General features: G+C 39.8%; 1 long non-coding RNA gene across 1 annotated transcript; it reads left to right on the top strand.

Moving 5' to 3' along the window:
- Nucleotides 1-11,229: 11,229 nt before the first annotated feature.
- On the top strand, nucleotides 11,230-15,515 carry LOC146573143 (uncharacterized). Its single transcript, XR_014892785.1, has 4 exons — nucleotides 11,230-12,346; nucleotides 12,697-12,852; nucleotides 13,304-13,396; nucleotides 13,697-15,515. It is a non-coding gene; the product is annotated as an uncharacterized LOC146573143 (long non-coding RNA).
- The last annotated feature ends 1,755 nt before the right edge of the window (nucleotides 15,516-17,270 follow it).

The following is a 17,270-nucleotide window of genomic DNA, read 5'->3' as shown; positions in this document are numbered from 1 at the left end:
TATAGGACTTTATACTAATTTGCAAACCCTTGACCTTCTTAACAAATCCATACAAAATACACTCAAACTGCAACACGATTTTCTGCCCCTCTGGCCGGTAAACCCCTGGTAGTGCATCATTATAGAGCCATGTGTTTTAGTTGGAAGAAAGCTTGAAAGAGAAGGAGGAGGGTGGGGGAGTTGTTAGAGACTAGGCCTGCATTGTCTACAGCCTCTCAAAAGGTTTTACTGTTGTTCATGGTCACGTTCTGAACTGGATGAGACCCTACAGGTGTCCCTGCTCTCAAAATGTGTTCCCCAGACCCTTCACCAGCCCCCCTCAAGCCGCCCGCCTGTGACCCCTGACCCCACAGACCCCGGGAAGTATGGGTAATGGCAGGCTTGTCAATAAAGTCCAGGGTCACTAATAGACCAGCTTTGTTCGGTGATGTCAGCTTCCAAAAAGGAAAAGAAGGGTAAAAAAAAAAACATCTCCCTCCAACCCACCATCCTCATAACGTATCTGGGTCTATTGAAATTACAAATGGGTGCTTTTGATTAAATCCCACTACCCACCACCTTTCTTTACCCCTCTCCTGCTTGTCTGCCTCTCCTCATCTTCTTCCATCACCTTGCCTGGCTCTTCTCGTCTTTAACTCCAAAGAGGTGCTTGTGCACTGGGCTAAAAGGTCTTAATGTGTCTGCATTCATGGAGCCACACCATAGAAGGCTGTTTTTAACCCTGTTTAAGGCCTTGCATCCATTTGGCCAGGAGTCCTTCACTCCTTGTCCCTCCCCCTCTCCGTATCTCTCTCCATTTTCAACCTCCTTCACTCTCTCTTGCTCTCTTTCTCTCTTCCACCCACATCCCAATCCTTTTGTGATAGGATATGAATGCACTTTGCTAGTTGATAATTACACTCTCCTTCTCTGCCCTCCTCTCCCTTTCTGACAGTGGGATCCACAGGCAGTCCTTATTCAGCTAGTAATTTGCCTGTCCTCCTCATTCATTGAGAAGGTACAAATTATCCTTCACACGGGCACTGGCTATTCTTCCTCTCAGCCAGTGTGATGAGGACTGCACTAAAGAGAAAATAGCCAAGAATATGCACTTTGCATCTGCTCTAAGTGTAATCTGAAAGAAGAGATTTGTGTTTCATTCAGAAAGTACAGATTTCTGGTTAATATGGCAGGCAAATAGAAAAAAGTAATAATGAACGCTCATAATCGCGCTGCATTTTTACAGTAAAAATATGATCACAATTATACAAGAATCTCCAACTTTCAAACAATTTGTTTTGAATGTTTTGACCATATTAAACACTAAATGTTTAGCACAAGCATCATAATTATAGTCAACGCTATAGTTGGCCATCTTGAGATAATTCACTGTCATGATTCCTGGCATTAGTGTCCAGACTTGGGCACATTTGGACATTTGCTCCTCATTGCCTTTTCATCAACACCCATAGCTGAGGTCTCACCACCAACCCAACTGTGCTTAAGGCTCATCCAAAATAGTCCGAGCGACAAACAGATAGTTAGCAAATGAAAGGATTCCACGACAAATTACTTACAGGACTCTGACTTCTCGAGAGCATATGTGTCTGCAACCATTTATATCGCTTTTATGAGTGTATAGTTTAGTCAGGATTTATGGCTGGATATGAAGTGTGTACAGTATAACACCCTCTCAGGCTGGAGTGTTTTGAATCCTTAGACAGTGTGGGTTTACTTCAGCATATCTGTGTGAATTTAATTATAAGTGCTTTGCTCAGTTAAAAGTGTGACAGCACTATGGGCCATTTCGGTAATTTATTTATGGGCTGCGTTGGCAGCATAGAGGAACCTCATTGGCTGGGAGCAGGGTTCAAGCAGCCGGTGGCGATTACAGGGCAAACGTGACCACTGGATAGACAACGACCGACCCAGGAAGTCAACAGGAAATGCTTTTTTAAAGACCATAATCATGTTTTGTCAAGTAATTACAGAACGAGAAAGAAAGTATGAAAACACATGGTAATAATGGGACAAAGCATTGATCATAACTGTACGAAACAACTCCTGATGGTCATGGAGGGACAATAGAGTACAAAGGCATCCATTGTTCCTTGACTCAGTGAACTATGTAGCTCGTTAGGTGGAGCTTTCCAAGATTAAAGAGATGGATATGAGCGGAGGAGTCAAGGCCTGAGGTTAGAACTGGGGGCGAAAATCGACACTCCGCCACTGCAGAAATGATCCAGCTCCCCAGCCCCTGACCCCACAGTGACCTGCAGCCTTTGATTTCTGTCCTCTTTTTTGTCCCCACATCCAGAACACACATCATTTCATCTCTTTGCATATTATTAAACTCCTCCCCACCCTCCTCATTTCTAATAAGGCCTGTCTGAGTTTTTTCGCCTTTTCCTCCTTTTTTCTTGTTTTCTTACAACTGTTGTCGTCTTCCTCCCTGTAAGGGGTCCATAATTGATGGATTTCAATGAAAGGTGTAGGTGTGTATGTACATCCACCAAAAGCATTGATATTCTCCCCGAGGCAAAGGAAGAGAGAGGGAGAAAGACAGAGAGGGAGAGAGAGGTGACCCTGCTGGCTGAGTGGCAGTGGCCGTCATGCATAGCATCTCTAAAATGGGGATGGGGGGGTGAATGTCACTTTCAAGTCTCTCCTCGGCACTCTCCCTTAATGAGAGATGGGTTCTGCTCCGCAGACAGCCAAGGGGACCAAGGAAATGCCCTCCCCCCCTCCTCCCCATTCCTCCCCTCCACCTCTCAGATCTCTAATCCTCCAAGGAGCTGACAGCTCGAAGATCCGCAAGCCTGCATCTCCTCCACCTGCACAACCTCATTTTCCAATCATAACAACAACAACAAAGGTAGGGAGATTTCTCTTCACAGGTATTCTCCCGGTCTTCGTGACACACATATCATCTTTTACATCACTCTTAATCCAAATGATACCAACATACATTCTAACACTGGCTCAAACCACAGCCCCTACTTCACTCTTCTTAAGTGAGGGACGCACACTAATGCTATTTAGCTAGCCAGGCTAGTGATTCATCCATTCCAGCTGAAAGGAAAGGTGAGAGGAGAGATCTCCCAGGACTCCTTGCAGCCCCCATCTGTCAGACACACCCGGCCCACTGATTTACATTTACCGCAAGGATTTATGGGATGCCCGCCACAAAACGAGTCGAAGCAGCAAGAATCATGGGGCGAGAGACAGAGCGGGGAAATTATTCAAAGCAGTGATTATTTTGGGACGGCCATTACGCATGCACACCTGATCAGGGGGTGTCACCCGTGACTCCCCCCATCCACCATGATGGAGAGGGGCCTCATCCGTGCTGCGCTCTTATTTTACCTGGCTTGCATAAAGGAGAATTCTCTTAGGCACCAGGAGAGCCTACTAAGGCTAAATTAGGCCCCCGGACAGGCAGAGGAGAATGGAGAGAAGAGCAGATGAGGCAGTTATGTATGCACAAGGGATTGAGATGAGGGATACTGGTCAAATTCACGATCAATCTTAAACCAAGTGTATCATAGTTATATATTTGCAAATCCAAATTTGCTACTTTCTGTGTAGTAATTGTTTACGAGGTTTTTTCACTATACTAGGCCAGATTCTTCAGCTTCAAGAAAACATTATATTACGTGCATTTAATATTAAATGCATAAGTACTGCAAACAATTTAAAGCTAAGTACAGCAGATTATCATAAATGTGTGAATTTCTGTATGATTAACAGGTGACATTTGCTAGACCACCTGCACTCTCTGTTATTCAGAAGCCCAGAAAATGTCACAATGACAGCCCTCCTTTCAACATGGCTCTTAAAGCCCTACTCACTTGCCAACTTCAGGAAGGATCATCATTTACAGTCATTACTTACAGCACTTTGCAGTCTGTAGCTGAAAAGGGTTAGCGTAGCCAGCTTTGAGCACATGTTCCTTTGCTGCAGCTTTACAACTAAGGTCAGCTCAACTGCAACTCTCGGCCCTCCTCCTCTCTCCTCCTCCGCTCCCCTTCTCCTCGCCAAGTTCATTACCAGTGGCCCCCAGGTACGACCTGATTTCAATGCACTTTGTTCAATTGCCCTACTTGGAAGATCCTGCCAAAATGGGGCCAGCTGATTATGCGCTACCGCCACTTTGCTTATTTTATTTAATGCTCAAAACAGCAGATAATTTCTATGCTACTTCAATGGCAACTATTCAATTTTTACTTCTTGTTTCATTTGCTACCTCATGTATTCAAAGCATCAATTTATTTCTCATGCTAATTACACTTCATAGCAACATTGGAAATAAGTTTTAGGATAGCTTACACTTAGCAAGTGTCAAAGTGGTGTCGAAGAGCAATTGAGAATTTCTGATTAGCTGTTAGCAGTTAACTGACCTCAAGATGAAAAGAGCAAATGTAATATCTTATTTGCAGTGATGGAGTCAACATCGCTGACCTCTAGCATACCGTTCTGCCTTCAGAATGAGATTCATTTAAATCTGTGTCAGTAATTCCACCTGCACTTGTTTTTCATCATTCTAAAAAAAAGAAAAAAGAAAACCTATGTATTTGAATTACGTGCCTGTGTGTGTATTCTAAAACTATTTATTGCTTCTCCTGTAAACTTAGCAACTCAAGTTTCAATATTGTCACTCTACACCTAAGTCAATGCTACATTTTTCATTTATCTTAAAATGTAGATGTAGAATCCTTATAATATATGTAAAAGTAAGAGGTAAACAATCGTTGCTGCAAAGACTTTCTGTGTCAGAAGAACTGGGGTGTTTTATTGCGCCTCTGGCCAAGGCTGTGATCCCCTTACCTATGAGATGCATTTACAGGCATTACAGAACTGGCCAAAGTTCAACACTGAGCAGGATAATATTTCTGTTTTACTACACACTCTGTTCCCTATTCATCTACTGCCTGACTGCTAAATAAGGTTTTTTTTACTGAGATGAATAGCAGACTGGGAGTTACTATTTGAATCCAAGTCAAAGGGACTTACTCGTTCTATGATTGTCTTTTTCCTGGCAGTGACGATCAGCTTACTAAAAATGGCCTTCTCTTTGTGCCAGCTGATCCTGGGATGATGAACCATTTCGCTGGGTCCAAAGGAAAGTTGATTTGCCCCCAAAACACAGAATCCTTAATTTGTCTGTTTGAAAGTGGAACACAGAAGGAGAATTGACTGTAGTCCATTTGTGCCATACTAAGTCTCACAGAGAAAGAGGTGTGAGCAAAGTCGACTGTAAGGCTTAAAGAGGCAGCCGGGAGAAAAGCAGCTTGGACAAGAGAAGTGCTGAACTAGGTGGGCAGATTAGTATCACAAGACTTTGTCAGAAGGATGAAACGATGATGGAACAGTCTTCTCTGCATGATATTCTCAAATGTTGTTACTGATAGTAAAAATCAGACTGAGAGGTTAAAGCAGCATACTGAATAAAAGCTGTGCATTTCAGTTCTTATCAGTTTTTCATGAACAATAACAAGTATAATAGTTTTTAGTCACAAATTAGCATACTCCACAGCGCCCAGTCCCCCGATACCATTGTCTTTATAGTGAACTGATAGAAAACTGGGGACATGGTGATTGTGAATATGTGGCATAACATATGTGGGAAATATTCGAAGGCTTTTGTGGCCTGACAGAGGAACCACCTAATCTGCGGGATAGCTTTGCCTCAGATAGCACGTCTGAAAGGCTGTTAAGCAAAATAGGACAAAAGGGAGTCTTAATTTCCAATACGGCTTCATCGGTTGTCAACCCAATTAACATATTAGAAGGGATCAGTCTGTGACAACTGTCAGAGCACAACCTCAAAACAAAACCGCCATTGTGTCCGAAGGAAACCTACATGCCCTGGTCAGATACACAAGTAGGGAATAGGTAAGAGCTAACATGAGGTGAGGAGCCAAAGTGGGCCTACAGGTGCATAGCTGTTCAGTTTCATCCAGTCTTTAGAAAGATGTCTGCTGTCATGAACTTACATGTGCTCCTTTTTCTGTGGCCATGAAAAAACATATCTCCTCAGACTCATTTCATTTCTGCAGCCTTACAAGCACATAGCAGAGGCCAGCGTGCCAGATGCACTGATGGTATTAGTGGTGAGTTGCGGCAGTGTTGAGGCTAAGCGCTGGTGACAAAGAGAGATGCCTGGAGGACTCTTCAAACGTCCATCTTCACACAAGATGAAGCGGACAGGACCCGCAGCGGCTCAGAGACAGGATGCCAGTCTAAGCATATGCTGCACAGAGACAAAGCACCAGGGAGCGACAACGGGGCGAGATGGCCACAGAGAGACAACGGGGTTGATACGCGGCATGATAAGAGGGAGACAAACAGACATGAAGAAAGGCAGACGGACAGACACAGACATGTGGGTTAGAAAAGTAAGAAACTGGGAGGTGGAGGAGTGGGGTGGATGTTGAAAGGAACAGAGAGGCTATGCATGAAAGGAGGAGGGAACGAGGGGTATGGGGTGGTATGGGCAGGGAGGGGTGAAGAGAGGCGGAGAAGTTTGAAGTAAAGTGGTTGGGACATGTGTGACATTGGGGCCCTGGCAGGAGTTGTGTCATTGGTCCATATGACTTGCGTGGAGCCTGGGTGAAGTAACGCGTTGTAACAGTGGTGGAATGGTTACTGTATGTCAGTGACCTTTCCATCAGGGCCCTGTAATGGCATGTCAAAACATGTTGAGGGGCAGCACGCTGCAATGTTGCAGATGACTAATTGTCCTTTGTCTCACAGAACCTGCTGTGTTGGTCACTTATCCACTAGTTTCATTTAAGTGAAAAAGTGTATTTGAAAAAAAAACGGTGCCAAATCTAAACTTCCATCTTACGTCTTGCTTCACTCCTCAGCAAATGAAGCTCTGGTCTTTAGTTGCTGTGGGCTGATGAGAATGAGCAGGGTTCTTCAGTCATGTAAACAAAACCCCTCAGAAGACAAAATGCCACGGTACCCCAGACCCTCCTACCAGCAGATCAGATTTGACAAGAAACAGACACGGGCTCAAGCCTTGGCCTTCAGGTCTTGTTGCATTCTTCAACATTTCATAAAACATAAAGTATTATGGAAATGCTTTTCTGTATGTGTTTCATGTGAACTTCTGACAAATTCATTGTTGAGATTACTGGCACAGTGCTATTGGTTTATATTTCTTTGGCCACATTTTCTGTTATAAATGAAATGTTCAGTTAATTTGGCTGATTGCTAACACAACACAATGCCACTGTAAACTACAAAATCCACCTGATAACACTTTAGCAGAGTTAAATGGGCACTTTACCAATTTTACACATCCAATTTATTCACTCATCTCAAGGAGTTGTACTCTGCCCATGAAAACAGATGTTTAATTTCTATTGTGGCTCTCGACAGGGCTTTCTAATGTAATGACATCATCAGGGTTAACTGAGGTTATGATTAGAAACTAAAAACAGAAAGCCTGTAAAAAAAAAAATAAGGCAATTTACTAGGCAGGAAAATCAAACAAAACATTTGACCAACTTCAGCTGTTTGAACTTTATGCATTTTTTTTCTTTATTGTGAACTTCCTTTAGGTTTTAAAGCTTGACTGACCTGATAAAGGCTTAAATTTTTATGAAGGGTTTCCTATGTATCCAGCTGCCCCATTTTAACCATCAAAGATTCACTGGATTCAAACCAGCCAGGGACCCATTTTAACATATTTTTTAAAAGAAATTTGGTGACACAACAATATAATTACTAAGTTCCCCAAAATATAATTTTAGTTGGTGACAAGCTTGCTTTTTTTGTGTGTGTTTGTTTGTTTTTTGCACTGATAGAAAATATTGTCATATGCAGTGTTACATTTATGTGTTTTTTTTTTTTCAGGTAATGGATGTCACAATGAAAATGAGCTGAAATAGGGGTGCTCAAAGTCATTCTGGGCGATTTTTAGTTTTGACTTTTCTGGACTTTATGTGCTCACAGTACCAAAAAGCTGCACCTTAAACAGTAAAAACATCATTATCAAAAGATAACTGTAGAAATACAGATATCTGCGGTGAACACACTCTGGTAAAAGTACAGATTTAATTTCTTTACCCAAGTAAAGTGGGGAAAAAAGCTCTAAAACAGAAAAAAATGCATAGTTAGGGGTTAAAGTTGGATTAGGCAGACATGGGAATCCCGTGATCAGTTGTAGTGATGCAACAAGAAAATGAGGAAAAGAATCACTTAGAAAAGTCACAATAATTTCTCTTGTGAGCTCTAGTAGATCAGCTGACCTGTTATCCTTGATTTAAGCTAATATTGACCACTACAAATGCTCTCCTCTAGTCCAGCTCAGTGTATAACTCCACCAGAGTACTGCAAACTAATCAGTGTAGCCAGCAGTAAACTGCCTAGTACCTTTGAATAACACACAGTTAGTATGTGAATATGTAAGCTTTAACTTTACAGTTAATCAAATGCCACTGAGCAGTCTTTACCTTTGAAAAATGCTTTTCTTCCTCTGCTGGTCTGTCTTTCTTACATCTTTCTCCACCTCTGAGTGAAGGAATCACTCCCACTCCCTTTCTCCCCCAGAGAAATACAGCAGCTGTACCGTTAGCTAGCAGAAACATAGCATGTGTAACTGAACAGATATTTGTGCTATTTATCTGGCTGCTGATATTTGTTGAACTGTTGGAAACATTGCATTTAAAACTACCTTCCACTTAAAAATTGTTCAGGCTTGTTAAGGTATGGGCATCTGCAGTAAAATCACAGTTCGAGCTTCCTACTGACTAGTCCTATAATTTATGCATTTTATGCATCATTTTTAATTATATCTTTCTTCGTGCACTGGTGATGGTTATGCCAATAGGATTATCTTTTATGCTATTATTCCCTCTATGTAGGTTCAAATCTTATTTTGTAAAAAACCTCTTTTAAAAATGTAACGAGCAGAACGTAGAAACATTAGTTATAAAATCCAGGGGATAAGAATAAATAAAAGATGTCAGTATAATGAAAGTATGGTAACAAATTGCTTATACTTTACTACTTCCTACCTCTGCAAATCAACCTTGGGTGATACAGTCTGCTAAACTGTGTAGTCCACCTTCAGGGTTAAATATGACAAAAAAGAAGGAAGCGAGAGAAACACAGACAAAAAGACATTTTGAACTTTAATAAGAACACACACCATGGGCCTTCTTGAGGATTAACTCTTTGTTCCCCAAATACTCGATCAATAACCAGGCCCAGACATCTTTATTTGCAGACAGCTCAAATGCTTCTAGAGAGGGGAAAAAAAGGAACAGAGCCTCCTATTCTTCTTTCTCTGCATGTTTCAAGCACAGTGTTATTCTTCTCTCCATCCTTAATAATCTGTGATGCTTTCAACTTATCCTTCTTAGTGTGCAGCATTTTTATGTGTGTTTGTGCATTTTAAGGAATTTATACTGCACTGGGTGCACAGTTATCCTGACAGCAGATATATTAAACGTAGTAGCAATTCATATGTAATAAATAAACAGCAAAATACAGTGGTATATATTAAAGATATAGTTTTATAAATGCTTGTTTCAAAGGACAAGGCGATTAAAATATCCAGCCAAGGTGAAAGGAGCGTTTGGAAATTGCAGATAAGGGATGAGAACGACAATGAAGGGGTGCCCTGAACATGTGTTTGCCTCCATAATCCTGAGGCTTCACTCCCACATCCTGGTTTCTTAAAGCTAATCCAAACATAAACAAATAATATTTGCAATACATCTAATTAAAAGAAATATGACAGAATAAGAGACATTGCATGGAGGAAAAAACACTTCTGCTTTTAAAATGTGTGTCCTCATTCCTCCCTCCCTGATGGTGGACTCCCACAGTCCTTGGGCCTTTGTGTCTGTCTCCTCTTTATGAATAGAGGCTTAACCATGGCCTGAAGCAATGCGTCTTCTGCTCCCTCATTGATAGCCAATGCATTATTCATTTATTTTCATCATATCATCAGATGTGCATAAGCTTTACCCAGTTATTTTTGGGGAGATGCATTTATTTATTTAATTTTTTTCCTCAATTACTTCTCCGGGCCTCATCGAACGCATTCCCACTATTCAATCATTCATTGCCTCTCAACTTTATCAAGACGCCAGCTGAGATGAAAGCTAGTCTTTATTATTGATTATCAGAGGGATTAGCTCTCAGTGAAAGTTAAGGTTAGCCCCTCAATGCTGTTAGTCAATGGAAGGGAGCCAGTCCTTTTTGTCAGAAGAGTGCTGCAGCACGCTACCCTCTTATGTGCGTGTTAGACGATTGTATGAATGCAAAGGCAGCAGAAATATTTATCAAATCATACACGCGTTCCTTGTAGTCTCATCTTTTCTTCACATTCATTCAAACTACAAGCGCACAAGGAAAGAGAACGGGGTTTTTTTTGTACTTTCAACAGACAAAACGAGCTAGCTAAAGAGAGATGAGGAACTAAGGATTTGAAACTATACCCTGTGTCCACGGTCCTGCATGTAAGTCAGTGCCCAGGACCAGTTATCCATAGCTCTTTCCCCTACCTTTCTTTACTTAGAATGAAAGACAAACAAAAACCCAACAGCAGCTGGCTTGCTTGGTGTTTCTCAATAAAAGCATTGCTTCTTTCTCGACCCTCTCTTCATCCAGTGCCCACAAGTCTCCAGCCTTGACCATATATTATCTTTCAGACTCAATGCTTCTCTTCCTCCTCTCTTTTTTCCTCTTCTCTCTTTTTCCCTACCTCTCCAAGAATAAAGCACTCCTAATGACTGTGGGCTCTCAAGGGCCTGCTGGTGCCCGGGTACTCGAAAGTGCGGCGCGGTGGAAAGGGGGGCACCTCCTCCTTCTCTTCCTCCTCTTTTATCACAGGTGAGAATAGAGGGTCAAGAGGGGTTAATGTGCTGCTGTTGCACAGAGGTTTGGGCTATCACCATGGCAGCAAGCATGTCGAATACCAAAGTGTATATCCTTCCTCCTAAAAGAAAGGTTTGTTTGTGACTTGTTTTTTTGGCCTTTGGGTTCAACTTCATTTTCAAATTGTAGGTTGAAAAGGTTTAACTTTGACTCTTTCAAGAAGGATAAAGGTGGAAAAAATGATGTTGTAGTAAAAGTGAAACTGCTGTTGATCCAGTTTTAGGGAAATGTTGTTTATGTTTAGTAGCTCAACAGAGAGCACTAAATTAGCCCAGAAGCACTTTTAGCAGTCCCTAGGCCTGCAGCCCATGAGAGAAAGGTCACAGCGTCAAGGGCTTAGGTCACCTGCACTCAAAAAAATGAATGAGGTGGATTGTTCAGTGTATATTAATTATTTATTTTCATTTTACTTAAAATATATGTTTTTGTTAAGTTAACATATGTTTTTCTAATCAAGTCTACGTAATTGTGTCTATTATTCAACGTACATAATACTAATGTGTTACTTGATCGCATAACATTTAAGTTAAGTCAATTAGGATCGATATACCTTGTATATCCACAAGGTGGCAGTAATGCAAAAACAGTTGTAATGAAACCGCGCAGAACAAGAAGGTTTCACGGCTTGTGCCTGCTCATGCGCAAGACTTCAAATTTAACTGAAAAAGGCTGTTTTGGCGCCAAGCTACTGTTTCTTTGAGAGGTAAGACCACTTTTTTCTTTGACTATGTTGTGTAGTATCTATATGTCCAGCATGGTTATATTTTGCGTTTGTCTTACAAGACATGTTATATCGTTTGCGTGCGCTTGTTTTACATTAGTTTTACTGGGTCCTGGACATGCTTATTTTGTGGACTGTGTAAGAAACATTTTTATTGTTTTTTGTTTTATTAAGGGATTAGCTACAGGGGTTCATGGGGTTATTCTTTCAAGGGGTTATTTTTCCATTTGCTTTCTTGGGATTCCTTTTCTGTAATCCGAGAGTCGGAAATATCGAATAGGATAGCAAGGATAGCATAAAGTGACATTTAAAATCCAAAAAGTCAAGGGCGAAAGCCACTGTGACACCATTGTTCTGCTCTATCAGTAATCTGTATTATGTAAAAATGGTCTGTAAATACAGCATGTTTCCTAGCGGAGTTATACATATCAATGTAGTTATAAATTACAGTTTGTGAAAGTACACACTTAATTTTTTTAATAAAATTATTCAAGACATATGAGTGGACAGACAATGGAGGTCGACAGACCTGGTGATAATTGCTTCTATAGAAAGTTAGCACATGGCAGTGTCAATCTCTTGCTTTTCTTCTGAGTAGTATTTTATTTAGTTGTAATTCAAACAATAATTTGCTTCTTGAAATTAAGTAATGAATTTCTTGTTTTACTTTATAAATCTCAGATCCTGCCTTTACCTGCTCCCTCCTATACTGATGTGGTGTATGTGGTATTGCTGAGCTTGTATGTGGTATGTGAACTGTTATAGTTTTAAAAACAAAACTGTTTTATAAGTTAAGTTTTCTTTTGTGACCCATCCCATGCCCCTGTTATTTCTTCTCCACATCTGAACCATGGTAAAGGTTGCAGTTCAAGGGCCTGAGGCATGAAATTCTTTTCAGATCAGCTGTGATCAATATTTTTTGGAACTTGATAAATAACAATAAAAGCTGTAATGGCTCCATTAGCATTTTGTGTAAATGTTTGTGTTAAAATTATAGCTTTAATGAGGTCTTACTACATTAGTTTTAGTTTGTATATGTGTACATATAGTATGTATATTTACAGTACAGTATGTTGTGTTTGTTGACATATTTTCAGGTGGAAGCAGAATATGTGAGGATTACTACTGCTGCACATGTTCCAAGGCTTTTTACACAACTTGACCAATACACTGACCAGCTCATAAAAGTCTTCAAGAAAAAAGGAGGCGTTGCAGGGAAGAAAATTAGACAAACTTTGGCCCCAGCCACACAGGTGCGTTATTCTGTTGGTAGCAAAATATTATGGCTAATAAGATCATTTTCAAATTTAAACAGCTAGTGTATGGTAGCTGCACAGTGCACTTACATTTATATTAAGCAAGACAAAGTTTGGTACTCAAAATGTTGAAAATTTAAATTACCTAAACATATGTAAAATCTGATCCCTCGATTTAGGTTAAACCAGAAGTGAATGTTTTTATGTTATGTTTTGAATGCAAAAGAGATGATGTATTAGTTTGTCTTTACCTCCATTATGGACATATATAATGTGGTGGAAACCCTGCCCAACAGGTTAACTATTCATGTCCATGTGATGATTAGTTGGTCTTGTGTACATGTCTATCTGTGCAGTGGATATGTCATTCATTTTGCGTATAATGTGAGTTTCTGTCATCCTAAAGTATATCTGTTTTCTCTTCCTGTATCTCTGCCACTCTCTACAGAAGGAAACTATTGAAAAGGGGAGGGAGTGTGTCCTCAGGGCACTACCTTTTTACCTGAATGAAGACCCAAGCATCCTCTTCAAAGAATAATTGGTTGGTAATTTTAGTTTTGTTTTTTATCTGTATTAAACCAAATTTTGAATAACTAATGTTGTTGCATGTTGTAATGTTGTTGTTGTTGTTGTAATTTGCATGGAACCTGTTTAAATGTTTTGGGAAATCTTCTTGTATACCCAAACTATTTATATTTATCGTTGAATCTGTAGTCTGAAATAGTGGCGCACTGGGGTGCATGTTCCTAATATTGTGTTTACGTCATTAAAGGGTAGCTTTGGCCCTTTTTCTTTCTTTTTTTAAAACTGGATGCCATTTTTCTATGTTTTTGTGTCTAAGCTACAGCTGTTCAGAGGGAGCTGGAACAAATTACCCTTGCTATCTTTACCATCGAAAGAGCTGATGCCAGCACTCCTCCAGCCGATGTGGGTATAACCATCTAGTGTGTCCTGCATGACCTGGAAGACCTGGCCTCTGCATGTGCACTCTTAATGGGTGGGATATATGCACTGAATCTCAGTTAACCTCAAGACTGAAAGCTTTCTTTGAAGTACTTCAGAAGCTCTTCCTTCATCTGTATGTCAGCAGACTCTTGACCAAGGTACAGTTGCTCAAGAATACACTGAATGAATAAGCCAACCTTTAATTTGGATGATGAATGTTCTGTCAGATGGACAGAAGTTTTTCGGAGGCTGAATGGGAATAAAATGGTAATTTGTAAATGACAGATAACGGGAAAATTACATTTAAGAGAAATTTAGAACATTTTGAAAAGTTTGTAAACTACTACAATTTGAGAGATTTTACTGTTGTGGGGGGGCTAGTAAGAGACAATCAAAAGTATTGAGATTTAAAGGATTTAATTGAGAGATGATACTGCACCAGAAATGTTGAAGGGTGGTGTGTATATTAGCGTTCAAGGCATATTGTTATGAGGTGGAAATATGTTCATATTCAGTTTGTGTTACATTGTGTGCATTGTAAAGGTAATTGCAATACATACTAAAAATAAGGGTAAGTTAGGAGGTTGATCTGATATCCTCGTGTTGGTGTTGTTTCCAGATCATCATACTAAATGTTGTTCCAGGATCAACATTGCAAGTGACCAATCAGAATGTTGTGACGTCATACTTTTGCAACTTCGGGAAAAAACGGCGTAAAACAAAAAACTGTACTTAAGCTGCGTGAAACCGCCTCTGTCCGCCGATCAACTGACCCTAACCCTAACCGTAACCCTTTAATAAACATTAAGCAGAATTGATATTGTCCTTGTAACATTGGAATTTCATAAATGCACAAATGGCTTGGCGCGCAAAAGAATAACGTCACAACAATGTGATTGGTCACTTGCAATGTTGAACCTGGAACAACATTTTCATGATGGTCTGGGAACAACACCAACACGAGGATATCAGATCATCCAAGTTGGGAATGCAGGATGAATGTATATTTTGTGGACTTTTAAAGACGAACAATTGTTTCCATGTTAAAATGTTTACATCTGAAGTTTTTTGCCCAAACACTGGTAAAATAAATGTTGACAGTGGCAAGTGTTAAATGGTTACTGCTGTGCTGTTGCAAAAAAACTGAACGCTGACAAGCTGTTTTATTGTTAGACCATAATGTTGGCATGTTTTGTTAAAGTTTTATTTGGGATGGTGATGTAATTTTCTTTGATTGCTAATATCAGTGGACTATTTATTATTATTATTATTATTATTATTATTATTATTATTGTTGTTGTTACATAAATTTTTTTTTAATTGTGGCTGTTGAGGTGGACACTTCACTTTGCATTGTTAAAGGAAAGCACTTCATTGGCATTGTGTTACTGGACTGACCCTAAGCAATCATTGCAAATAGCAACTTTGCTATCCATTTTAGACACTAAAAGAAAAAAACACTCACAGACCTTACTAGCATCACATGTGCATAACTCAAGTGTCATCTTATCAATGTGTTATGTGATCTTCAATGCGTTTTTTTTTTTCTTCTTCTATTTCTGGTAGATACAGACATTTAATTTAAAGTCTTGATGTTGCATCTGTCTACATACTGTTAATTACTAACCCTAATGAGCTGTTGTGTTTTATTTTGGACTGGGTTTACACAAATGCTCACTGAATGTGTTGGCAATAAAAGAAATTTTAAAAAATAAGTTGGATGTACTTAATTCATTTGTGTGGAACCTGTTGACAAAATAGATTTATGTAAAACTAATTAATAAAGCACAAGGTGGCTGAAAATATAATATTTGAATTAATCTAACTTAAATTTAACATTTTACTGCCACAAATAAGAAATGTGTTGAAGTAACTAATCTAAACTATCTAACCTGAAAATATATCATCTATGTTCATACAACATAACTTGATTTAGTTAGTCTTAAATATGTCTTGTTAATCTTAAGTAGTTTTTTTAAATTAGATGAACTAAAGATTTTTGCTTTAAACTAACATAATTCAATTTCGTGGAACCTGTTGACAAAATAATTTTAATTAAAGTCAACGTTTCATTTTTTTGAGTGTGATGGGTTCAAGGGAACATTCGTTGTGAGGTTCACTGGTGAACCATGATGATGTGCACGCATATACACACACAAAGTAAAAAGCACTTTTGGTCTTGGCATATGTGGCACAGATACAGCAAGAAGCAGAGAAATTGTTTGCTTGCTGCAGACCTGAGAAAATTAATCATTAAAACCCTGCAAGGCTTCTTGTGCTAATTTAACTTCAGCAAATAATATAGCTTGCACCTTTATTCTTGTCCCCTCAAACATGAAACAAATGCAGGCAAATTTAAAATAATTAATTTCAAAGGATGTGAATTAAAGAAAAATTCCATCTAGCCATACTGATGTAATTTACATTCTGATTTCTGCGATTTCTGCACTTTCTTTATTTTGCTCGCTCACAGTCTCTCAAGATTCTCGCTTTAATATCAGTGTGGATCAAAAGCCTTTCATTAAGGTTTTCTGCACTCCTTCCAGCATTGTTTGGCTCCTAGGATAACAACAAAGTGCTTTCCCCTACTCCAGGGCCAGGTTAGCTGAGAAGAAAGGAACAGTTATTCCTGGGCTAAGTTCACATCAAACACAAGGGGCTCCAAGTGAGAGAAGATGAAAGCGCCAGGCCTGACCCGGAAGATTAGACCAACTCTGCTGCCAGCTCTGTAGCACCCAGGGGCCATCCTCACTCTGAGATCCTACCCCTCCTCTTCGTACAACACAATGGACTTTAGCACAGAACAAGCGTAGAAGAAGAGAGTAAAAAATGAGGTGAAAAGGAGGATACAAAAAGAATAGAGAAGGAAAGATACCGAGAAGCAGTGCAAGGAGGACAAAGAAGGAAAAAGAAATGGATGAGCAGAAAAAGAAAAATGCAATATAATTTTAGGAGTGTAAAACTGCAGACTATCCCAACCTACTTTTCTCGCCTCTGCTGCCGCCTCCTCTGACAGATAGCAGTGAGGCAAAAAATAATGCCGATTATCATAATTGCTTAAAGTGTGTGTGAATATTCATGATTTCTCCAGCTTTATTATAGCAACAAATCCATGGCACAATGAATGTAAATTCATTGTGATTATTTTACATAGTGCAATGCCCCCAGTCCTTTCCCCTCCTCTGTGTGTGTGCATGCATGTGAGGACTGCAGCTGGGGGTGTCAAGGTTGGGTGCTATCGCTTACTGGCCCTCATCAGCCGGCCGAGCTGTTGCTATGCATCACATGCAGAGGAGAAAAAAGGCTGTAATGTGAAAGGAAAGGGGTAAGATGGTGGCATGCAAGAAGTGGGAAATGAGGACAGAATAATGGAGTAACAGCAAGAGTGTAAAAGTAAAGGCATTTAGTAAAGAAGAAAAAATGTAAGGAGGGGTCGTCTATTGAGCTCTTCATGCATTTATAACTTTACC

The sequence above is a fragment of the Mchenga conophoros genome, linkage group LG6 (assembly GCF_057382185.1).
Source record: "Mchenga conophoros isolate Kocher_MC1m ecotype Shallow Benthic linkage group LG6, M_conophoros_male_GT1.1, whole genome shotgun sequence".
Taxonomy (NCBI): Eukaryota; Metazoa; Chordata; class Actinopteri; order Cichliformes; family Cichlidae; genus Mchenga; species Mchenga conophoros.
This window is presented reverse-complemented; position numbering and strand designations above follow the sequence as displayed.